Below are 7,866 nucleotides of genomic sequence, written 5' to 3'. Positions count from 1 at the left end.
GCAGGAATGTGTACATCAATGGAATCAAATTAGAAATCTAGAAATAGACATGTTGATATTTAACCATGTGATAAAGGTAGCTTTTCAAATTAAAGGGAAAAAGATGGATTATTCAAGAAATCATGCAGGATAACTGTGTAACTATGTGGAAGACAGCAAGTTGAATCTATCTCACAGCTCATACCAAGATAAATTCCAAATAGGCAAATATCTATTTTTTTTTTAAGTACTAGAAAAAAACGTGGAGTTTAAAAATAACTTTGGAGGGACTTCCCTGGTGGTCCAGTGGTTAGGACTCCGTGTTTCCACTGCAGGGGGCATGAGTTCAATCCCTGGTCTGGGAACTAAGATCCCGCATGCCGTGCGGTGCAGCCAAATAAATAAAAACTTTGGCGTATAAGGCTTTTCTAAATATGACACAAAACCCACAGGCCATAAGGAAAAGACTAAAAACATAAAATACATAACAATTTTTAATGTTTTTATGACAGAAACTTACCATATGCAAAGTCAAACGACAAAGGATGAATTGGGAAAAAATGTCTTCAACACACATTAAAGTCAAAGGTCTAATTTTATTTAAGAGCACTTGTGAATCAATAAGAAAAGAACATGAATAAGAAAAGAACAATAGGGCTTCCCTGGTGGCGCAGTGGTTGAGAGTCCGCCTGCCGATGCAGGGGACACGGGTTCGTGCCCCGGTCCGGGAAGATCTCACATGCCGCGGAGTGGCTGGGCCCGTGAGCCATGGCCGCTGAGCCTGCGCGTCCGGAGCCTGTGCTCCGCAACGGGAGAGGCCACAACAGTGAGAGGCCCGCGTACGAAAAAAAAAAAAGAAAAGAACAATAAGAAAAGAATAAACCAATTCACAAAAAGTTAAATTCAGGAATACTTTTAGCCATTAAAATATATGCTCAATTTCATGCTAAGAAAAGTGCAAATGAAAACTACATTCATATTGTGTTGGAAGAGTGGGGAAACATAAACTGTGAGCGATATCTTAGTTCCCTGAGCAGGGATGGAACCCACGCCCCCTGCAGTGGAAGTGCAGATTCTTAACCACTGCACCTCCAGGGAAGTCCTATCAGCATTTTAAATGTATACGTGCTTTGGTCCAGCCACTTATCATGTGGCTTCTAGAAATTATCCTAAGATGCTTACATCTGTGTGAAATGACATTTGTTTGAAGGTATTTATTGCAGAATTGTTTGCAATGACAAAAACCTTAAATGTGGGGGCCACTGGTTAAATCAAGTGTGGTCCATCGGTATAATGAAATGCCACGCAGTGCCATTCAGAAGGACGGAGGACGAAAGCAGGAGCAGGAAGGTTTTTATTCCGATACAAAATGCTTTCCAAGATGTACAGAAAAGAGTAAAGAGTAAGCTACCTTTTCTGTAAAAAGAAAGGGGGAAAGAAGACATAACTGCTTGATTACAGAAAAATAAACAAGAAATTAGTAATACTGGTAAACTCCTGGGAAGAAACCAAGTAGTTGGGAACAGGGATGGGAAGAAGTATTTTCATGGTATAACTTTCAATCCATTTAGAATTTTGAACAGTTGACATGTTTTTTTACCGTATTACCTATATATTCAAAATGTAATCTATTCAAATAGATAATTTTCAAAATATAAATTGTTATTTTAAAGTAATAGTATTAAATATCTATGGAGAGGGATTTAAAGTATGGGCTGCACATCATAACTATCTCAAAAATAAAAGAAATAAGTGCAAGGAGTTCACAAAAAACCTTTTTTGGCTTCAGATTTGTTTTAAAGATAAAGTGTTACCGATAAAATGGAAATCACCACAATCTTATTCCCCTCCCTTCTTCCAGCAGTCATGATCTTTCTTTTCCCTGTTTTTGTACATTTTAATATGTAGGTTTCTATTCTTACACATGTGTACACACACACACACACACAGCATATACAGTGTGGTACAATGCATTTTTCAACTTCTCATAAAAGTTACATTGTATGGCATAAAGTTCTAGTTTCTGACCTTTTGTCAGTCCATGGCTTGTCTTTTGATTTTGCTTCGGGGTCTTTTGTTATTAAAAGCTTTATCCTTTAATAAAATTGATTCGTTGTTTTCTAGCTTTTGCTTTCTGTGCCTTATTCAAGAAATTCTTCCCTATGTTGGAGCCATAAAGATACTCTCCTCTAATTTTTTCAAAAGTTGCACATATTTGGTTCTTACATTTAGATACTTACGTGTGGCATGTGAAGAGGACCTAATTTTTTGTGTATGGAGAGCCTGTTGTCCCACCACCACAGACCTAGTGGTGCAGCCGCCTCCTGCTCGTACAGCCAGCCCCTCACACACCCAGTTTCATGCATGCAGGGCTCTGAACCTTTCTTAGGTCACATTGATCTATTTATCCTTGGGCTCATTCCACAATGTTTCCATACACTTTATAACAGGTTTTGTATCTAGTGGGGATAAATTCTATACTTCAGGATGACTGTATTTCACTTAGCAAAATTTTCTCAGCCCTTCTTGGTCTTTTACTTTTTCATTAGAGTTTTGGCATCAGCTCATCAAGATCCTCCAAAATCCCTTGAGATTTTGATGAGAATTTCATAGAATTTGTGGATTAATTAGAGATGAATTGACAGTTTCATGAAGTTGAATATTCCCAACCATGAATCTGGTATACCTCTCCATGTTATAATCTCCATGTCATAGTCTCTTCATAGGTTCTTCAATAATTTATTTTCTAGTTTTATCTGTAAAGGAATTGCACACTTTACTGGATTTAGTCTTAGGTACTTTATATTTCTTATTGCTTTTATAAATTGGATCTTTTTCTTCTACATTTTAATTGGTTGCTGTTGGTATATAGGACATTAGTGATTTTTGAATGTTGAACTTACACAAGCAGCATTGTTCTTGCACTCATATTTGTGATTTTTTTTAACATAGAGTCTCTTGAACAAATAATAATTTTTGTCTCTTCTTTTCCAGTTCTTATCATTTGTTTAGTTTTCTTGCATTTTGCTAAAATCTCCGGTACAGTGTTGAATGATAGCAGTGGTAGCAGGCACTTTTGCTTGTTCCTGACTTTAAGAACATTCAAATGTTCTACTATTCATGTTTGCTGGGTAGGAGTGTGGTAGATGTGTCAGGGTAAGAAAGTTTCCTTCTTTCCTTCTATTTCTGATGTGGACCATTTTTTTAAAGTCTTTATTGAATTTGTTACAATATTGCTTCTGTTTTATGTTTTGGTTTTTTGGCTGCGAGGCATGTGGGGTCTTAGCTCCCCGACTAGGGATTGAACCTGCACCCCCTTGCACTGGAAGGCAAAGTCTTAACCTCTGGACCACCAGGGAAGTCCCTTTCCTTCTATTACTGCTGCTAAGAATTTTTCTATTTCTACTTTCTATTTCCTTGTAGAGAGTTTTTATATGAATGAGTATTGAATTTTATCAGATAAATTGTCTGTACCCATTGAAATAATTTTTCTCCTTTAATTGGGTTTATGTAGTGACTTACATTATTGATTTTCTGCTGTTGAAATTGTCCCTGTATTTCTGGAATAAACCCATCTTGATTGCAATGTATTAGTTGATTAAATGCTGAATTAAATTTGATGCAATTTTATATAGTATTCTTGCACCTGTATTCAAAACTGAGACTATTTTTCCCTGTAATGTCCTTGCCCAGTTTTGTTATCAATATTATACAAGTCTCATAAGTCAAGTTGGATAGCTTTCCTTTTTTCACTATTTGCTGAAGTGAATTGTAATAAAATAGGAATAATACGTCTCTTGGAGTTTTATTACAACTTATCTGATCCTTTTTTTTTTTTTTTTTGTCCAAGTTTTGGGGAAGGTGGTTAAGGATGGGAATGTGGATGGGAAGGAGTGAGAGAAAGGGAAGAAATATAAAACTATCAGTTCTGTGTCTTTAATGGTTATTGATCTGTATGTACATTGAGTCAATTTTTTAAATGTTTCTGTAAAGTTATCTTAAATTTGATGTAAATTGCCTATTTTTTTTTTTTTTTGTCATAGAGCTGTTCATAGCATTCTCTTATGTTTGTTAAAAATTTTTAAATATCTGAAGTCAGGTCTCCCTTTTGGTTCTTTACATTTATCTTCAGTAATTTTAAGTTGGTTTCATATCTAAATATTCTCATTTCATTTATGCCTCTTTTTGTTCCATATTTTCTTTTTCATATAGGTGATTCTGTGATTTGTCACTTTAAAGATTTTAAACATTCTCATTTAAAATCCTTTTCAGTTTCCTCTATTATTTTGTCTATCTAGAGTGGTAGATACACACTGTGCAGGGTAGATTTGCTGGCTGTAGTTTTCTTTGAGTGTCTTGGAATTTTTGCTGGTGGCCCATCTTGAGTAGGAGGCTTTTGCTTGTTTGTTTCGTTTTCTCCTCTCTCCCTCTTTCTCCCTCTTTCCTCTCTCTCTTTCTCCTGATTTCTTCCCATCTCACAGTTTTACAATTACTTCTACTCCCAGTAGCCCAAGATTTCTAGTCCATCATTTCATACTGGAGTGTTGGGGTCCTTGTTCCCTAGTGATATTGGTGTCACTGAAGAGCCAGTTGCTGGGCCTGAGGGTGGCTTGGCACAGGGCTTGGCTGTGATGTGGTGTCATCTCTGCACCCAGAGTTGTGTACAGGGATGATGGATGTTTGGCGTTCCTTGCCCAGCAGGTAGTATGTGGTGAGAGATGGAGGGAGTGCAGCCTGGCTTCAGTCCATGGCTTCTAGCAAAAAGCCTGGCTGTGGACCCACATACCATATGAGACACTTTTATTCCATTAAAACACTCGGACTTGGCCTCCCAGCCTCCTCTGCTGTTCTGACCTCAGATTGCTGCAAGCCCAGCTCCAGCTCTGCTCACAGCTGTTGATATCTGTTCTTGGAAGAAATGTTGTCTATTTTTGAGCACAGCTATGTCTGAATTTTTCTTTATCATTGCTATGTGTTTGGAACAATAGGGAATTTCAAAGCAAAATTCTATACCACCAACTTGGCTGGGAGTCCCCTACCTTGACCACCTCCTATGGTAATTCAGGCCCCTGATTCTCTCTTTACTATAACAAAAGAACCAAGCTTATCATGTGGCCTGAGAAGAGAAAAGGTAGGAGAGGATTCATTTGCCATGCTCTTGAACGTGATTTACTTGACACTTTCTGTTACTGAGCCCTTTCCAGATTCTTGGGCAGCAGCAACACCATAGAAATGAATATCGCTTCTGCAAGACTCTTAGGCACGCAGAGCTTTTTATTCAAAGAGGTAGTTTGTGCACAAGAGAGAAGGTAGGAGGCAAGCCTCTCGGACAGCCTCATCCACTAGAGGGCAGACAGCAGAAGCAAGAAGAACTACAATCCTGTAGTCTGTGGAATGAAAACCACATTCACAGAAAGATAGACATAATGAAAAGGCAGAGGCCTAAGTACCAGATGAAGGAACAAGATAAAACACCAGAAAAACAACTAAATGAAGTGGAGAAAGGCAGCCTTCCAGAAAAAGAATTCAGAATAATGATAGTGAAGATGATCCAGGGCCTTGGAAAAAGAATGGCGGCAAAGATCGAGAAGATGCAAGAAATGTTTAACAAAGACCTAGAAGAAGTAAAGAAAAAACAAACAGAGATGAACAATACAATAACTGAAATGAAAAATACACTAGAAGGAATCAATAGCGGAGTAACTGAGGCAGAAGAATGGATAAGTGACTTGGGAGACAGAATGGTGGAATTCACTGCTGCAGAACAGAATAAAGAAAAAAGAATGAAAAGAAATGAAGACAGCCTAAGAGACCTCTGGGACAACACTAAATGCAACAACATTCGCATTATAGGGGTCCCAGAAGGAGAAGAGAGAGAGAGAAAGGACCCGAGAAAATATTTGAAGAGATTATAGTCGAAAACTTCCCTAACATGGGAAAGGAAATAGCCACCCAAGCCCAGGAAGCGCAGAGAGTCCCAGGTAGGATAAACCCAAGGAGAAACATACCGAGACACATAGTAATCAAATTGACAAAAATTAAAGACAAAGAAAAATTATTGAAAGCAGCAAGGGAAAAATGACAAATAACATATAAGGGAACTCCCATAAAGTTAACATCTGATTCTCAGCAGAAACTATAAGCCAGAAGGGAGTGGCATGATACATTTAAAGTGATGAAAGGGAAGAACCTACAACCAAGATTACTCTACCTGGCAAGGATCTCATTCAGATTCGACAGGGAAATCAAAAGCTTTACAGACATGCAAAAGCTAAGAGAATTCAGCACCACCAAACCACCTCTACAACAAATGCTAAAGGAACTTCTCTAAGTGGGAAACACAAGAGAAGAAAAGGACCTACAAAAACAAGCCCATAACAATTAAGAAAATGGTCAAAGGAACATACATATTGATAATTACCTTAAACATGAATCATTTAAATGATCCAAGCAAAAGACACAGGCTCACTGAATGGATACAAAAACAAGACCCATATATATGCTGTCTACAAGAGACCCACTTCAGACCTAGGGACACATACAGACTGAAAATGAGGGGATGGAAAAAGATATTCCATGCAAATGGAAATCAAAAGAAAGCTGGAGTAGCAATACTCCTATCAGATAAAATAGACTTTAAAATAAAGAATGTGACAAGAGACAAGGAAGGACACTACATAATGATCAAGGGATCGATCCAAGAAGAAGATTCACAATTATAAATATATATGCACCCAACATAGGCGAACCTCAATACATAAGGCAACTAACTGCTAACAGGTATAAAAGAGGAAATCGACAGTTACACAATAATAGTGGGGGACTTTAACACCTCACTTACACCAATGGACAGATCATCCAAACAGAAAATTAATAAGGAAACACAAGTTTTAAATGACACAACAGACCAGATAGATTTAATTGATATTTATAAGACATTCCATCCAAAAACATCAGATTACACTTTCTTCTCAAGTGCACACGGAACATTCTCCAGGATAGATCACATCTTGGGTCACAAATCAACCCTCAGTAAATTTAAGAAAACTGAAATCTTATCAAGCACCTTTTCTGACCACAACGCTATGAGATTAGAAATCAATCACAGGGAAAAAAAGTAAAAAAAAAAAACAAAAACACACATGGAGGCTAAACAATATGTTACTAAATAACCAAGAGATCACTGAAGAAATCAAAGAGGAAATCAAAAAATACCTAGAGACAAATGACAACAAAAACATGATGATCCAAAACCTATGGGATGCAGCAAAAGCAGTTCTAAGAGGGAAGTTTATAGCAATATAAGCCTACCTCAGGAAACAAGAAAAATCTCAAATAAACAATCTAACCTTACACCTAAAGCAACTAGAGAAAGAAGAACAAACAAAACGCAAGTTAGTAGAAGGAAAGAAACCATAAAGATCAGAGCAGAAATAAATGAAATACAAACAAAGAAGACAATAGCAAAGATCAATAAAACTAAAACCTGGTTCTTTGAGAAGATAAACCAAATTGATAAACCATTAGCCAGACTCATCAAGAAAAAGAGGGAGAGCACTCAAATCAATAAAATTAGAAATGAAAAAGGAGAAGTTACAACAGACACTGCAGAAATACAAAGCATCCTCAGAGACTACAACAAGCAACTGTATGCCAATAAAATGGACAACCTGGAAGAAATGGACAAATTCTTAGAAAGGTGTAAGCTTCCAAGACCAAACCAGGAAGAAATGGAAAATATGAATAGACCAATCACAAGTAATGAAATTGAAACTGTAAAATCTTCCCTTCCAACAATCAAAAGTCCAGGACCCGATGGCTTCACAGGTGAATTCTGTCAAACATTTAGAGAAGAGCTAACACCTATCCTTCTCAAACTCTTCCAAA

General features: G+C 37.3%; 1 protein-coding gene across 1 annotated transcript in view; it reads left to right on the top strand.

Annotated features, from left to right (window-relative positions):
- The window catches only part of B4GALNT2 (beta-1,4-N-acetyl-galactosaminyltransferase 2 (SID blood group)), a 30,997-nt gene that overhangs the window by 15,350 nt on the left and 7,781 nt on the right, over positions 1-7,866 (top strand). The gene's annotated exons all lie outside the window — the stretch shown is intronic.

This window comes from Lipotes vexillifer, unplaced genomic scaffold (genome assembly GCF_000442215.2).
Source record: "Lipotes vexillifer unplaced genomic scaffold, Lipotes_vexillifer_v1.1 scaffold591, whole genome shotgun sequence".
Lineage (NCBI taxonomy): Eukaryota > Metazoa > Chordata > Mammalia > Artiodactyla > Lipotidae > Lipotes > Lipotes vexillifer.
The sequence above is the reverse complement of the archived record's forward strand: the minus strand, read 5'-3'. Positions and strand labels throughout refer to the sequence as shown.